Source organism: Sciurus vulgaris (genome assembly GCF_902686455.1).
Source record: "Sciurus vulgaris genome assembly, chromosome: 8".
In the NCBI taxonomy this organism is placed as follows: Eukaryota; Metazoa; Chordata; class Mammalia; order Rodentia; family Sciuridae; genus Sciurus; species Sciurus vulgaris.
Genome location: NC_136468.1, coordinates 122,609,584 through 122,626,425, shown reverse-complemented (window position 1 = coordinate 122,626,425; position 16,842 = coordinate 122,609,584). Strand labels below are relative to the sequence as shown.

Here is a 16,842-nt window from a genome sequence, read left to right as displayed (position 1 = left end):
GACACTATGAAAGCAGTACTTAGAGGAAGATTTATTTCATGGGGTGCATTCAACAAAAGAAGTACAAATCAACAAATAAATGACTTAACACTACAGCTCAAAGCCCTAGAAACAGAAGAGCAGACCAACACCTAAAGTAGTAGAAGACAGGAAATAGTTAAAATCAGAGCCGAAATCAACGAAATTGAAACGAAAGAAACAATTGGAAAAACTAACAAAATAAATAATTGGTTCTTTGAAAAAATAAACAAAATTGATAAACCCTTAGCCACACTAACAAAGAGAAAGAGGGAGAAAACTCAAATTAATAAAATTCGGAATGAACAAGGAAATATCACAACAGACATGAGTGAAATACAAAACATAATTAGAAGCTATTTTGAAAATCTATACTCCAACAAAACAGAAGACCTCGAAGACATCAACAAGTTTCTAGAGACATATGAATTACCTAAACTGAACGAGGAGGACATACAGAACTTAAATAAATCAGTTTCAAGCAATGAAATAGAAGAGGTCATCAAAAGCCTACCAACAAAGAAAAGTCCAGGACCAGATGGGTTCTCAGCCGAGTTCTACAAAACCTTTAAAGAAGAGCTCATTCCAATACTTCTCAAAGTATTCCATAAAATACAAGAGGAGGGAAGCCTCCCAAACTCATTCTATGAAGCCAATATCACCCTGATACTTAAACCAGACAGAGACACATCAAGGAAAGAAAATTTCAGACCAATATCCTTAATGAACATTGACACAAGAATTCTCAACAAAATTTTAGCAAATCACATACAAAAATATATTAAAAAGATAGTGCACCACGATCAAGTGGGTTTTATCCCAGGGATGCAAGGTTGGTTCAACATCCGGAAATCGATAAATGTCATTCACCATATCAACAGACAAAAGTGAAGAATCACATTATTATTTCAATAGATGCAGAAAAAGCATTCGATAAAATACAGCATCCCTTCATGCTCAAAACACTAGAAAAAATCGGGGTAGTGGGAACATTCCTTAACATTGTGAAGGCCATCTACGCTAAACCCATGACCAATATCATTCTAAATGGTGAAAAACTGAAAGCATTCCCCCTAAAAAATGGAACAAGGCATGATATCCTCTTTCACCACTTCTATTCAACATCATTCTTGAGACTCTAGCCAGAGCAATTAGACAAACCAAAGAAATTAAAGGGATACAAATTGGAAAAGAAGAACTCAAACTATCCCTGTTCGCTGATGACATGATTATATATTTAGAGGAACCTGGAAATTCCACCAGAAAACTCTTAGAATTCATAAGTTAATTCAGTAAAGTAGCAGGTTACAAGATCAATGCTCATAAATCCAATGCATTTTTATACATAAGTGATGAATCTTCAGAAAGAGAAATTAGGAAAACTACCCCATTCACAATAGCGTCGAAAAAATAAAATACTTGGGAATCAATCTCTCAAAAGAGGTGAAAGACCTCTACAATGAGAACTACAGAACACTAAAGAAAGAAATTAAAGAAAACCTTAGAAGACAGAAAGATCTCCCATGTTCATGGATAGGCAGAATTAATATTGTCAAAATGGCTATACTACCAAAAGTGCTATATAGATTCAATGCAATTCCAATTAAAATCCCAATGACGTACCTTACAGAAATAGAGCAAGCAATTATGAAATTCATCTGGAAGAATAAGAAACCCAGAATTGCTAAAGCAATCCTCAGTAGAAAGAGCGAAGCAGGGGGTATCCCAATACCAGATCTTCAACTCTATTACAAAGCAATAGTAACAAAAACGGCATGGTATTGGCACCAAAATAGACAGGTAGATCAATGGTACAGAATAGAGGACACGGACACAAACCCAAATAAATACAATTTCCTCATACTAGATAAAGGTGCCAAAATATGCAATGGAGAAAAGATAGCCTCTTCAACAAATGGTGCTGGGAGAACTGGAAAACCATATGCAACAGAATGAAATTAAACCCCTATCTCTCACCCTGCACAAAACTCAACTCAAAATGGATCAAGGACCTCGGAATCAGACCAGAGACCCTGCATCTTATAGAAGAAAAAGTAGGTCCAAACCTTCAACTTGTTGGCTTAGGATCAGACGTCATTAACAGGACTCCCATAGCACAAGAAATAAAAGCAAGAATCAACAACTGGAATAGATTCAAACTAAAAAGCTTTCTCTCAGCAAAGGAAACTATCAGTAATGTGAACAGAGAGCCTACAGAGTGGGAGAATATCTTTGCCAAGCATACTTCAGATAGAGCACTAATTTCCAGAATCTATAAAGAACTCAAAAAACTGTACACCAAGCATACAAATAATCCAATCAACAAATGGGCTAAGGAAATGAACAGACACTTCACAGAAGAAGATGTACAAGCAATCAACAGATATATGAAAAAATGTTCCACTCTCTAGTAATAAGAGAAATGTAAATCAAAACTACCCTAAGATTTCATCTCACCCCAATTAGAATGGCGATTATCAAGAACACAAGCAACAATAGGTGTTGGCGAGGATGTGGGGAAAAAGGTACACTCATACATTGCTGGTGGGGTTGCAAATTAGTGCAGCCACTCTGGAAAGCAGTATGGAGATTCCTCAGAAAGCTTGGAATGGAACTACCATTTGACCCAGCTATCCCACTCCTTGGCCTATACCCAAAGGACTTAAAATCAGCATACTACAGAGATACAGCCACATCAATGTTCATAGCTGCTCAATTCACTATAGCCAGATTGTGCAACCAACCTAGATGCCCTTCAGTTGATGAATGGATGGATAAAGAAGCTGTGGCATATATATATACAATGGAATATTACTCCACCATGAAGAGTGATCAAATTATGGCATTTGCAGGCAAATGAATGAAATTGGAGGATATCATGCTAAGTGAGATAAGCCAATCTCAAAAAACTAAAGGACGAATGATCTCACTGATAAGCAGATGAGGACATATAATGGGGGTAGGAGGATTTAGCGTTAGGGTTAGGGTTAGGTTTAGGATTAGGGATAAGGAAGGTGGTAAGAATGGAGGAAGGAAGGACTGTATATAGAGAAAAGAGGGTGGGAGGGGTTGGAGGGTTGGGGGGAAGGGAAAAAATAACAATGAATCAAACAACATTGCCCTATGTAAATTTATGATTTTTAAAAAAAAGATAAATAAATAAAATGAAGTTGCTACTAGCCCACTAACAGGGCATTTGTCCTCTTTATAGTCATGTGAACATTGTCCTGAGTTTTGATGTGGTATTTTCCATTTAATTGAGGTATACTTGGCATGCAGTAAACTGCATACATATAGAGTGGATAATTTGATTGATTTACATCTATTTATGCTGCAGCGAATGTGGCATTTTTATTGAAAACATCCATACTGGCAACTAAGGAAATAAATATTTAGTAAAACACACAAAAACTCACACACAGGCACACTCAGAATAATACCACATGGATGCACACACAGACATAATCCTTCCCTGCACACACAGCCCCATACCACCTAAAGGGAACAAGCTGCTTTCAGAGAAAATGAAGAATAGTCATAGTAGTTCATCTGGAAAATAAGTTACTACCACCATACCCCAATCCTCACCCACAGCACAAAGTTGGTATCAGGCTGGCTGTTCACATGAAAGTTGGCAATTCTATTCCACCTTCCTCATCATCTAGACGATTCATCAGCAAGTGAGTGATTCCACAGTGCTTACCATTTTCAGTTCCTGTTGCATTCTCCTGTAATTACAGAGAAGGAATCACTATGAGGACCAGTTCATGCTGATCCTCTTCTTTTCTTGGTGACATTAAAAAAAACATATGGGAAACAGAGGTCAAGTCAAAGGAACCCAAAGGCAAGAACAGAGCAAAATCTATTCCTACTAAGACACAAGCTCTTCCCAGGAGATGGATATCTCAAGTTTATTGTGGTTGGCAATTACAAAATTATTTTCCAAGGAGTTCCTGAGGAAAATGTTGATGAGGAAAATGCTTACTACTATACACTTTGAAATAATCATGCAATTTTTTAATCTTGAATCAGGTGTCAGTTGGTAGCAGACTTTTCACTGACATTCCCCCATCAAGGTAACTATATATATTTTCTAAACTATACATGTTCAGATTTTCATATTTTAATGGAACTGAACTAGAAACTAAGAAGGCAATACTTCCACTTCAGATGAAGAAAAGAGACCTTACCAGGGCATTCAGTGGGCCCTCCTTGTCTTTGCTGTCACTTACAAGTAACTCTGACAAGTCTTCAGAAGAAAGTAGGATGACAAAGAGTGACTGTCAAGATATGGATGTTTCTGTTCATGAATTATTGAGGAGCATTACTTGATATGGATGCAGGGCATGAGTGAAAGGCAAAGGAGTGGAGCAGGAAAGAGGTGAGAAACAGAGCCTTTGACTTTCAAGTTAAAGTCAAACTAATTGTGTGAACTAGTCTAAAAAGGAGATAAACACTAAAGTCCATGCTATGTGTCACTGATTGAGTCCCAGGCTTCCTCTTGCCCATTCAGACATATAACTAAATAGACACAATCTTGATACCTTCCAAGATCGCATTTTACCCCTGCATCCATAAATGCTGCTATATACATGTTGTCTCTTCTAGAAGTTTTTTTACTTGATTAATAGCAACATTTTTTGGCAGACTGGATTCACTTATAGACAAAATATTCTACTACATTTGCTTTCTAATTTTTATAAAAATAATTTGTCACTAAAGATTTGAAAACATTAAAATCTTACCATTTCAAAATAACCACTACTAATATTTCCTAAATCCTTTTCCTTCCTTTCTTCCTTTTTTTCCCAGTATTTGAGGTCAAATCCAGGACCTTTTGCATGCTAGGCAAGCACCCTAACACTGAGCTACTCTCCTAGCACTTTTATGTTGAGAGTGGTTATTACTAAGTTGCCCAGACTGGCCCCAAAATTGTGATCAGTCCTGCCTCAACCTCCAGAGTAGATGGGATTACAGGTGTGGGCACCATGCTGGCCCTTTCTTCTTTTCTACACAAGGTGCATATCCCTTGTGTCAGTAGCTGCCCACCCTCACACTAATCCCGTGACGGTGGGACAGTTCATGGTGGAGTTCAGCAGTGGTGAGTGCTGACACCCTAACCCAGATGGAAGGGAGATTTGCAACAAGGGTGATAAACACAAGCCTAACAGCTAAGTTGTAGTTTGAGTCACTATCCCTTGGTTTTGTGTACTAATGAGGTTGAACATTTCTAAAGCTAGTGGTGATCCTATCATTAAATAAAATAACTTCCTGATTCTTGTCTACAAAGAGCAAGGGACCCTAGCACCAGCAGGTGTGAACCTTGACTGTCCTACAAGGTGCCTTGCACCTCTCAAAATATGTGAATTGACCAGAACCTTGTGGATTATGTGTCCTTCACATTATTGTTCATACCAAAATCTGATGTTTAATGTCCCTATTGCACTCAAGATTACCTCACCACCAAAGTCACATAATGATAGACAATGTTTGGGACCTCTAGAATAGAATCCTTCCAGAAGTATATGTGCTGGAACTCCCTGGGCTGGTGACTAGTTATTCCATGGTTGAATAATGAATATGATTCTGCAGCCCAGACTATCACCATTGGGATGGGTACCTGGGTTCACATATGCCTCTTGTACTTACAGGGTGAAGAGCCTGGATCACTCATCCCTGCATCATCTCCAACTAAGAAGTGGTGACATTAAACTAACTTTCAGATTCTACTGTCATGAGGGTTGAATGAATTGATTTATATTAAGTGTGCAGGGATGTGGAGTTTTTATTTTTAGAAAATTGCCGTTTGTATTGTGCTGTGAATGTGGGAACAGAATTTTCTGGAGAAATGCACACTAACCCATTTCCCACTAATTACACATGGACTCACTTGTAAATACCTCCTGTTGGTCATGCACAAAATTCACACCACCAAAATGATAGAGCTCCACCTGGGGGCTGTAATAGATGGACATAAGTCTTCACTGGACTAGCAGTTTTTTTTTTCACTAAACTCCCAGTCTTCTTTTCCAGCAAGAATCTGGAATCAGGGTGGCTTTATAGATAGAAATAGGCAAGAAAGCCGAAACTTTTTCAGCACTTGAACTTTCCCTTAGCAAGTGAGTTCAGAATACATACAGTTTTCATTTGCTCTGCAGTCCACCTACAATGAAAGAAAGAAGGACACTGTGAGGATCTAATCATGCCACATTCTGCTTGCACAGGACTTTTATTCACCATGGTGACATGGGAAAATTAGATGGGAAAGAGTGATCCAGGAAATGACCAAAAAATAAAGCCCAGAGGGCACTTGCACAAAAGGCAAGTACATGGAAAATTTCTCAAGTCCATTCTGGTTGGCATCTACAAAATTCCTTTATAACCAGAAAAGGTGTTATAGAGGGAAATTCTTACTACCCTAAAATTCATAACTGATGCTGTCATACACGAATACCATCTGGAGTCAGGTATCAGTTGGCAATAGATTTGGAGTTGACATTCTTTGGCAAAGGAAATTGTTTAGTTCATCTACAAAGTACTTGGTCAGATATTCATGTCTGAAGTTGATTAGAAAAGAAGCTAAAGAGAGGAAAATCATGTAGATGTTAAAGAAAGAAAGACATCCCTCTCTTATTGATAGATAGAACCTTACCCTCCGCCTTGAAACTTGTGAACTCCTACATCAGCAACTCTGGGGGATCTAGGAGAATACAGGATAATTTTCAGTACATAGGAGTCACTGAAGAATGACTAGGGGATCTTTCTTGGTATGGAGAGATAATTGATCAAAAATACGGACTGAGTTTCTGCTGGAATGTACTCCTTATTGATTGTAGGAGCAAAAAGTAAATAGCAGAAAGGAAGATCAGTAGAGTAGAGGGAAAGGAACAGGGAAAGGGAGGAATGGGGAGGGGAAATACTGGGGGCTGAATTAAAGCATGCTTTTATAATTATGCCATAATCAATCCTAATGTCATGTATAACTAAAAAGAATCAATACAAATTTTTTAAAAGGAGTAGAAAGAGGAAATAACAAAGCCTTGGCTTTCTAGCTAGCTGTAGCCAAATACACCTGAAACAGTCCATTTAAAGTGGATTCATACTAAAATGCACTGCATAGTTGAAGCCAGTAGCTTTTCGCTCTTCCTGCCCATCTTGAAGCCCAGGCAACTCCCCCAATTTTCACTTTAAATTTTACCAAATTATTTGACTTTCACAGATCTGTCACTGCTGTCACTAAATTTATCATGTATTGTTTCACTTTTAATCTTTGTGATGAAATATATGTAATATTAATTATTTTAATCAGTTGCAAGCATTTTAGTCAGCCATTTCACTGCTGTGACTGAAAGACCCAACCAGAACAACTGCAGAGGAGGAAAAGTTATTTGAGGGCACACGGTTTCAGAGTCTTAGTCCATAGAAGGCTGGCTCCATTCCTCAGGGCTCAATGTGAGGCTGAATATCATGGTGGGAGAGGGTGACAGAGGGGAAGCAGCTCACATCAAGGTGATCAGGAAGCATAAAGAGAGAGATTCCACTCTCCAGATACAAAATATATACCCCATAGCCACACCCTAATTCCCACCTCCTGCCCAGTTCCTTCCTATTGATTTGAGGTAGGATGGTCCTGCCTTCAATCTGATCATGGACTTTCAGCCTTCAGAACTATGAAACAGTTTTTTTTTAATCATTTATTTCAAGCCAAAGAGTCTCTAGTACTTTGTCATGGCCACCCCTACTAAAACTAAGAAAAGCACTGTCATTCAACCAGACCTAATCGGCACTCGTACAATGCATGCTTCAACAATGAGACAATACAATGTCTTCTAGGGTCACAGGAAACATACCTCCAAATAGACACCATGGGCCATAAAACATACCTCATATTGAAAAGAATAAAGTAGATCAACCATGAAAATTCAGTGTCCTAGATGGGCAGAGTTAAGGAAAAGGCAAATTCTTTTCTATTCCTACTTCTCTATCAGGGGAGGCATAATAGACTCCATGAAATCACAGAGTAAAAATAGTGCATACTCATCTGTCAGTTTTACTGAAAATACTCAGGATGCCTTAAGTATCCAAAACATCATCTTGTATTATAATAAACCTTAATAAACCATGAATTTGAATGAAAAAAAAAAAGAATGGGAGGTTTGAATGGCTCTGAGTGGGGTTCAGCCCTGAAGCCAAGGAATGCTCTAGGCTGTCCAGTAGCAGTTTGCCAGTGCAGGTGCTGAGGTGAGGCACCGCAGTACCACGTAGTGCCAGTATTTAAGAGATTTTGGCATTGGAAACTCACAATGTTAAAAAACAGAACTTCTGCAATAATATTGAGGATCATTCTATTGATCTTCCTAGAAAAAAAGATTTCTAGTTTCACTAATAAGAACATGAAGGAGGTTAAGAAATCTCCAAAAGAGATGGCTGCTTATATAAATAGAACAACTGGACAAGCTGTTTAAAAAAAAAAAAAAAAAAAAAAAAAAAAAAAAATGAAAGATGATCTATTGCAGAAAAATTTCAGCATCCTTTTCCAAATCCTTGTTATAGAAAAAAATCCCCTATAAGTGGGAATTGTGACATGGCAAATAAAGAAAATGAACTGGCTTGTGTAGGCCATCTGCCTGGAAAATTATGCCATGAGAGTCAAACATATTTGGTTAACACCAGTGACTCTGGTCCTTCACAGACAGAAAGCCCATCATCTAAATACAGTGGGTTTTTTCCTGAGATTTCTCAGGATCATGAAACAATGGTCCATGTTATTTTTTTAGCAGGAATTTGAGATCGAATGTAGCTTTAACTTTCTGGACAAAGAGAAGTGTAAGTGAACTATTTGAAGTATAAGTCAATTATTTAGTGAGGATAGAAGATCTTGGAATTGTGGTAAATGGTCTGCCTATATTCATTAATAGTTCACAGGAAGAAAAACAATGTATCTCACTTGGCTGCTGTGTAGACTTGTTGCCTCTTGTAAAGTCATTACTTAAAAACAAATTACAGGTGTGCACCTCTGCACCTGGCCAAAATTCAGATTTTTTTTTTTTTAAAACAACAATTAAGTGGCTTGTGGGAACAAGAAAACCATCCTACTTTGGTTCCAGGATATACTGATAATAGAGCTAAGGATGAAGATGCTTATTTATTACAAAATTTATTATTGAGAGATTTCATCTACTAAAGAGCATTTGGTATTCCATTGTGTATATATACCAGAGTTTCTTTGTCCATTCATCTGTTGAAGGGCATCTAGGTTGTTTCCACAATCTAGCTATTGTGAATGGGGCTGCTATAAACCTTGATGTGGCTGTGTTACTGTAGTTTACTGATTTTAGGTCCTTTGGATATAGGCCAAAGAGTGGGAGAGCTGGGTCAAATGGTGGGTCCATTCCAAGTTTTCGAAGGAATCTCCACACTGCTTTCCAGAGTGGCTGTACTAATTTGCACCCTACCAGCAATGTATGAGTGTACCTTTTTACCCACATCCTCGCCAACACCTATTGTTGCTTGTATTCTTGATAATCACCATTCTAATTGGAGTGAGATGGAATCTTAGGGTAGTTTTGATTTGCATTTCTCTTACTACTAGAGATGTTGAACATTTTTTCATATATGTGTTGATTGCTTATAGATCTTCTTCAGTGAAGTGTCTGTTCATTTTCTTAGCCCATTTGTTGATTGGGTTATTTGTATTCTTGGTGTAGAGTTTTTTTGAGTTAATCATATATTCTGGAAATTAGTGCTCTATCTGAAGTATAAGTGGCAAAGATTTTCTCCCACTCTGTAGGCTCTCTCTTTCCATTGCTGATAGTTTCCTTTGCTGAGAGAAAGCTTTTTAGTTTGAATCCATCCCAGTTATTGATCCTTGTTTTTATTTCTTGTGCTATGGGAGTCCCGTTAAGGAAGTCTGATCCTAAGCCGACATGTTGAAGATTTGGACCTACCTTTTTTTCTATAAGATGAAGGGTCTCATACAAATAATCCAATCAACAAATGGGCTAAGGAAATGAACAGACACTTCACAGAAGAAGATGGAATTTGCACAGTACCTTCATTTGACTCTTCTGCAGGGTATACCCTATTGTCCAGACAAAGGCAGATATTTGTGACCCAATGTGTGGAGTGGGCAGTAGATTATCTTGTCCTCTGAGGAGCAATCTTCCAGTGGGGAGGCAAGAACCTGGGAAATGTATTGCAAAGGAGACTGCTGTTGACACTCACTGGCAGAAAACCATAGATAATTAGTAATATTTTATCATAGCTCCAACTTTTTTGGATGTACACATAAACATGTACGTTCCTCTGAGTTCATTGTGATGTTCTGATGTGTGTGTGCAATGTACAATGATTACCATCAAGTTACTTTGTGGTGAGAACAGTCCTGTCCTTTACAACATTTGTGGTCCTAAAGGACATTATGTTAAGTAAAATAATCACACTCATATGTAGAATTTAAAAATGTTGATCTCAAAAGTTGAAAATAGTAGTTACCAGAGTCTGGGGATAGTTTGGTGAATGCATTTCATGTAACAGTTGGACATTAGGAATAACTTCTGATGTTTTTTTGTATAGTGACTATAGTTGGCGATAATACAGTGTTATATTTCAAAATGAAAGACAGGATTTTGAATGTTCTCAAAGTTCAAACTTTTGATCTCCTTTTACAGAGTCATCTAAGTGAGAGTTGACTTCAGGAAGATCCTTCAGTATAGTGTGCCCTTCAAACCTAACCAGATGACTATAAAGGCAAACACTTTTACTGTACATGTATGATTACATGAATAATATGAATCTACATCATGCACAACCATAGAAATGAAAAGATGTATCCTATTTGTGTACAATGAATCAAAATGCAGTCTGTAAAAAATAAAAAATAATTTTAAAAAAGGAAGGCAGAGAATATTTACTCAGAGCACAGGGGCTGGGGCCTCATGGCCTAGAATGAAATCCTACTTAGAAGTTATACCTGTGAAAGGTACTTATACCCCACTATATCTCAATCTCCTGTTTGGGGATGTGGATGTTAATATGGCCTATGTTATGTTGTAAGGATAACATTTAAGAAGAATTATAAACTCTTCTTACTTTGCATGGGTGTGATGCTTTATAGTTTACAGAAAATATCTTATTTCCCAAGATCTCCACATCAGCACCGCAAGATAGGTAGAATTGGGACTGACATCCACATCTTACAATTCAAGGATTTGAAATTTAACTTCAACACAGTTGCCTGATGGATCTGAGACAAGAAGGTCGTTAGTTCCCTGGGAATAGAGATCTCTGAATACCTGAGTCCTCTAGATGATGCCCTAGAACCCTAAACCAAGAACTTTTCCCACTCTCTCAAAATTTTCCTGTGCCAAGCTTTCCTCAGAATACTAATGCCCTGCAAGAAGTGCCTGAGCAGAAAAAAAAAAAAAAAAAAGAGTTCAAGTTGCAACCCTACCTTTTAATTCCTGATCTAAACTTAATTCATTTTATACCTATTGTTTAATTTCTGACCTAAACTAAATAAAACCCCTCTGAAGGACATCAAAAAGCCCCACCTTCTGAGCTCCCTAGCATCTTCTGTCAACTGACTCTCCCTGAGCCCTCCTGTTGAGCAGTTGACCACTCAAAGTGACCACTGGTCTCCATGGTTCTCAAACTGGCTCAGAACTTAGGACATTCCAAATCAACTGCCACTTTATGGCTATGCCAAAAATTAACATTCCTTCCGCTGTACAATGGTAGATGAATGGTTTAGGTCAATTAAATGTTTCCTGCTGGGCTGGGGCTTATTTGGTTCAATAGAAGAAGTTGACATATTCCTACATCTTCTGGCTGCTGATCTGCCCACCTGACTGAGCAGTTCAACCGAGGCCTGCCTGAGAACAGGTAGTAGTTACATACACTTTGATCATGAGTCTTCCTAATAGTAATGTTTCTCACCCAAACCCAGACTCACAACCTCTCATCTCTCCACAGCTCCTGCAAGGACAAGGGGCAGTCTCTTATTTACCTTAGAGGGACTTGATCAGAAGCTACTTTTGTGACCCCCGACTCCATCCCAAGACCCTCCACAAGGGAGCTAACAGGCTCTCATTCCTCCATCATCATATGTCCACAACTTTGGTCAGACAGCACTGTTCCTGGTCAATACACTCTCCCAGCAGCCCCCAAATAGCAAGAATTCTGCACTATCAAGTCCACGGACATCTCACCCTGAGATCCCATTTTTTTTCCTCTTTCTTATTAGTACGTTATAGTTATACATAATAATGGAGTTCATCTTGACACAATCATACAAGCATGGAGTATAATTTGCTCCAATTTAGTCATCAGAATTTCCTCTTTGTCTCCCCTCTTCCCTCTTCCTATTCCCTTTTCTCTACTCTAATGGTCTCCCTTCTATTTACTCATAATTTTTAAAGTTGATACTAGATAGATAGATAGATAGATAGATATAGATAAAAGATGAAATTCACTATTGTGTAGTCATATAATTTGACCAATTTTATTTCACCATTTCTATCCTTTCCAGTCCCTCCTCCTTCTCCCACCAATCCTCTTCCTTTGCTCCACCTAGCTCTTCTCTATTTGCATGGGATTCTCCCACCCATTTTTATGCCTTATTTGATCTAGCTGCCCCATGTGAGAGAAAACATTTGACCCTTGACTTTCTGCATCTGGCTTATTTACCTCGCATGATGTTCTCTATGCCAGAATTTCATTCTTCATTGGGGGAGCTAATCCCACAACTTCGTATTGTTATTATGCTGCTGTAACATTGATGTGACTGTATCACTACAATGTGCTGATTTTAGTTTTTTGGATAAATATCAAGGAGTGGGATAGCAGGGTCCTACGTGATTCCATTCCTAGTTTTTAGAGGAACATACTGCTTCCAAGAGTGGTTGTCCTAATTTGCAGTACAACCAACAATGTACCTTTTCCACACATTCTCATTAGCACTTATTATTATTTATATTCTTGATGATTGCCTTTCTGACTCAAGTGAAAAAAAATCTCCAGGATATTAGGAGGCTAGACAGTGCTCATGTCACCCCTGAAGGCCACATCTTTGTTCATTCCCATTCATAAGGGGCCTAAACATCCTTAACTTACTCAGTTGATGACATTGATCTGCAGCCTTGAAATCTACCTCCCATCCCATGGCCTGGATGCCCTTTCTGTCTTCCTCCTGCCCCCTAACTATTGTTCCTCTAAATGGACGTCCAGAGGTTTTGCCCTGCTCTCCCTCATGGAGCCTACTGAATAACTGTCCATGAATTCCTGGAGCCCCTGTTGGAAACACTGAGTTTTATCTCTGACTGCACATAGCTGGGTCTCATTCAGAACCATTAGGAAACTGTGACCTAGAGATTTAAGATTTTTAGGACAATCTTGTCTTAAGCACATAGTTTCTGGGGTAAACAAGTGGCATGCTATTTTGTGGGGAAAATTTTCTTACCCACAGTGTGATCAACGTTTATTAAAATAAAATGCATCGACACAGAAAACATGTTGCAGAAGTGAATCACCATCAAAACTTGATAATTTTTTGCTCCTTTGATTTAAAATAATACCTTGACTTGTTTCCATAGAAAGGCCTCCAGAAGCAACCGAGAACTATTTCAACTTGTATGTTCAACAGGAGATTTTTGTATGTTCAACATGGAGATTTTTCCTGTCCCCAAGGCTGCATTGATGTCTTCCCAACTTGCAATGGATGTCTTCTTCTTGGGCCTCTTAAAAAGGCAGGCAAATATTCACTCTGATGCTCAGTCCCTCAAGGGACACTCTTGTTTCTCTATACAGTTTACAGTGTTTCTGGGCAGAGTATAGAAACCATGACCAGGTCAAAGGATGGGAGACAGGTTTCACATGCACATGGCATTGCCTTACCTGGCAGCATTATCTGAAGGTCCGTATGAGATCTACATGGAAAAAACTGCAGTGTATTTTCTGCCTCAGGCTCTTCCTGCCTCATTTTCCTGCCATAACTGGGTGTGGCACATGAACACCTGTACTAAGGGCTCACTGCAAAGAAACTACACTACCCAGAGCTCTGAACTTAAGATGAATTGTGTAAATGAATTGTAAGGCATTTCACAGGAAAGTGAGTAGGAAAAGTGTCAAAGACTGAATGACCAAATGCCATGTGGATGAGACTCATAGGTAAGGTTTATGATTAAAATGTTTCTGACACAATATGAGAGACTGTGAAACACAGCTTTGTCCAGGCCCTGTGAACTGTCTTGGGTGTTGATGCGATAGTTTTCCATGTTCACTGAAGTACCTGTGGCAATCAAAGAGTTACATACATATGAAGCTTACAATTTGATTAATTTTCTTCTGTATTTTTTATATTGCAACAGTGATAGCATTTTTGATTGAAAATATTGACACTAGCAGCTAGGGAACAAACAAATATCCAGAGAAAGACACAAACCCTCAGTCACAGGCATCATTAGAATCACACCACATGGATTCACACACAGACACACCCCACCCCCATGTGCATATCCTCACACCACCTAAAGGGAATGCAGGCTTTTCCAGAACTACAGAGAATGACTATAGTTCTTAACCTGGACGATGAATTTCTACCACAATTTCCCCAATCCCATTCGTAGCAGGAAGCTGAAATCAGGGTGGCTCTGCAACACTAAAGCCACAAGAACAATTTCATCTTTCTCGCCATCTAAATGGTTCATCAGCAAGTAAGTGATTTCACAGTACATACCTTTCTTAGTTCATCTTGTGTCTACCTGCCAGAAAAAGAATCACCATGAGGATCATGCCATGTTGTGCCCTGTGTGCACAGGCCTTCTGTTCACTTGTTGATATTAGAAAACAGTGGTCAAGTTGAGGAAACAAAAGAGTGAGACTCCTCCTGCCTCTTTACATGGAATGTGTGTCAAGTCTAACTGTAGTTGACAATTAAAAAAAAAAAAAGCAAAAAAACCTTTTTCCAAGATGGAAAAATGCTGCAATGAAAAATGCTGCTATTCAGCTTGTACAGATGTTGTCATTTTTCAATGCTCTCTTGATTGAGGTGTCAGTTGGTAACAGATTTTCCAGTAAAATTTCCCCTAACAAGGAAACCGAATATATCATGTAAACTATGCATGTTCAGATTTTCATATTTTAATTTAATTGAAATAGAAACTGATAAAGCAACACTTTTGCTTCGAATGAGAACAACTGACCTTCAGTGGGTTCTCCCACTGGACAATTAGTGTATCCTCCTCATTTTTGCTGTCACTTGCAAGTGACTCCAGTAAGTCCTTAGAGGGAACTAGGAGGACACAGAGTAACTGTCTTTATAGTGATGGTGCTGTTCATGAACTCTTCAGAAGTATTTACTTGATGTGGAATATATTGTAATTTGATCATTTTTATAAAGCTAACTTATAAGTAAGGAAGATTTAAAATTACTAAAGTCCTACCATTTAAAAACAACCACTACTAACTGGGTGTGGTGGCTCATGCCTATAATCCCAGTCACTTGGGAGGCACGAGTTCCAAGCCAGCCTTAGCAAAAGCAAGGCACTAAGCAACTCAGTGAGACCCTGTCTCTAAATAAAATACAAAAAGTAGGGCTTGGAATATGGCTCAGTGGCCAGGTGCCCCTGAGTTCAATCCCTGGTACCAAAAAAATAAAAACAAAAATAAATATAACCACTACTAACAATGTGATATTTTCCTTTCCTGTCTTCTTTTTCTGTGCAATGTGTGTGTGTATCTAGTGTGTCAGTGGCTGCCAATGCTCACATTAACCCCCTGACTGTGGGACAGTACTTGGTGAAGTTCAGCATTTGGTGAATGCTGGTGCTTTAACCTAGCTGGAAAAAAAATTGCAACAAGGTAGGTGGGCACCAAGCTAATAGCCAAGTTGTATTTTGAATTCCCTATTTGTCACTGTCCTTTTTCTGCTGTTAAATGTACCCTTTCCACTCAGTGTTATGTGAATACTGAGGCCACCTTATAATGATGGACAGTGTTTGGGATATCCAAAGGTTGTAATCTTCCTGTGGGTACACACATGTGCTGGACCTCCCTGGCATGGTGACTAGTTGTCCCACAGCTGAGTGATACTGTTCTGTAGCCCAGAGTGTCAGCACTGGCCCCAGTACCTTGCTTCCCATTTGCCTTTTCCTCTTAAAAGATCTCTTGACCCTGCAGGGATCACTGCATCACCTCCATCTAAGAAATGGTGATATTAAACAAACCTTCAGATTCTGCTGTGGTGAGCACTGAAGGAATTGATTTCTATCAAGTGTACAGTGCTGTGGGTTTTCTTTTAATTGTCACTTGTATTGTGCTGTGCATGTGGGAGTATATTTTCTGGGGAAATACACACGCACACACGCATGTTCACAATCACTACACATGTACAAGCAAAATAATACAAAAACTCCTAGTCCTCTTTTCCTTCATGAATCTGGAATCAGGTGGCTTCCTAAAGAAAACAGACAGCAAAGTCCAACCTTTCTCAGCACTTAGATATTTCCTTAGTAAGGGAGTAAGATGGGAAAATATACGGTTTTTATTTGCTCCTAAGTCCATCTATAATTAAAAAGAGGACACTATGAGGATCACATCATGCCATTTCTTCTTTGCACAGGACTTTTGTTCACTGTGGTGACATGAGAAAGCTGGATGTGAAACAGTGATCCAGGAAATGGTCACAAAATAAAGCCCAAAGGGCACTTGCACAAAAAGCACAAGCTTTGCATGCATGGACAATTTCTCAAGTTCACGCACAAAGTTCCTTTTCATTCAGAAAAGATGTTATTTAAGGAAATTCTCGCTAACATACAGTCTATAACT

The 16,842-nt window shown here is 38.7% G+C and overlaps 1 pseudogene across 1 annotated transcript; it reads left to right on the top strand.

Annotated features, from left to right (window-relative positions):
• The first annotated feature begins 3,642 nt into the window (after positions 1-3,642).
• Positions 3,643-9,202, top strand: LOC306667698 (KATNB1-like protein 1; annotated as a pseudogene). The gene is made up of 3 exons: positions 3,643-3,698; positions 5,037-5,119; positions 8,298-9,202. The product of its transcript is annotated as a KATNB1-like protein 1 (transcript).
• The last annotated feature ends 7,640 nt before the right edge of the window (positions 9,203-16,842 follow it).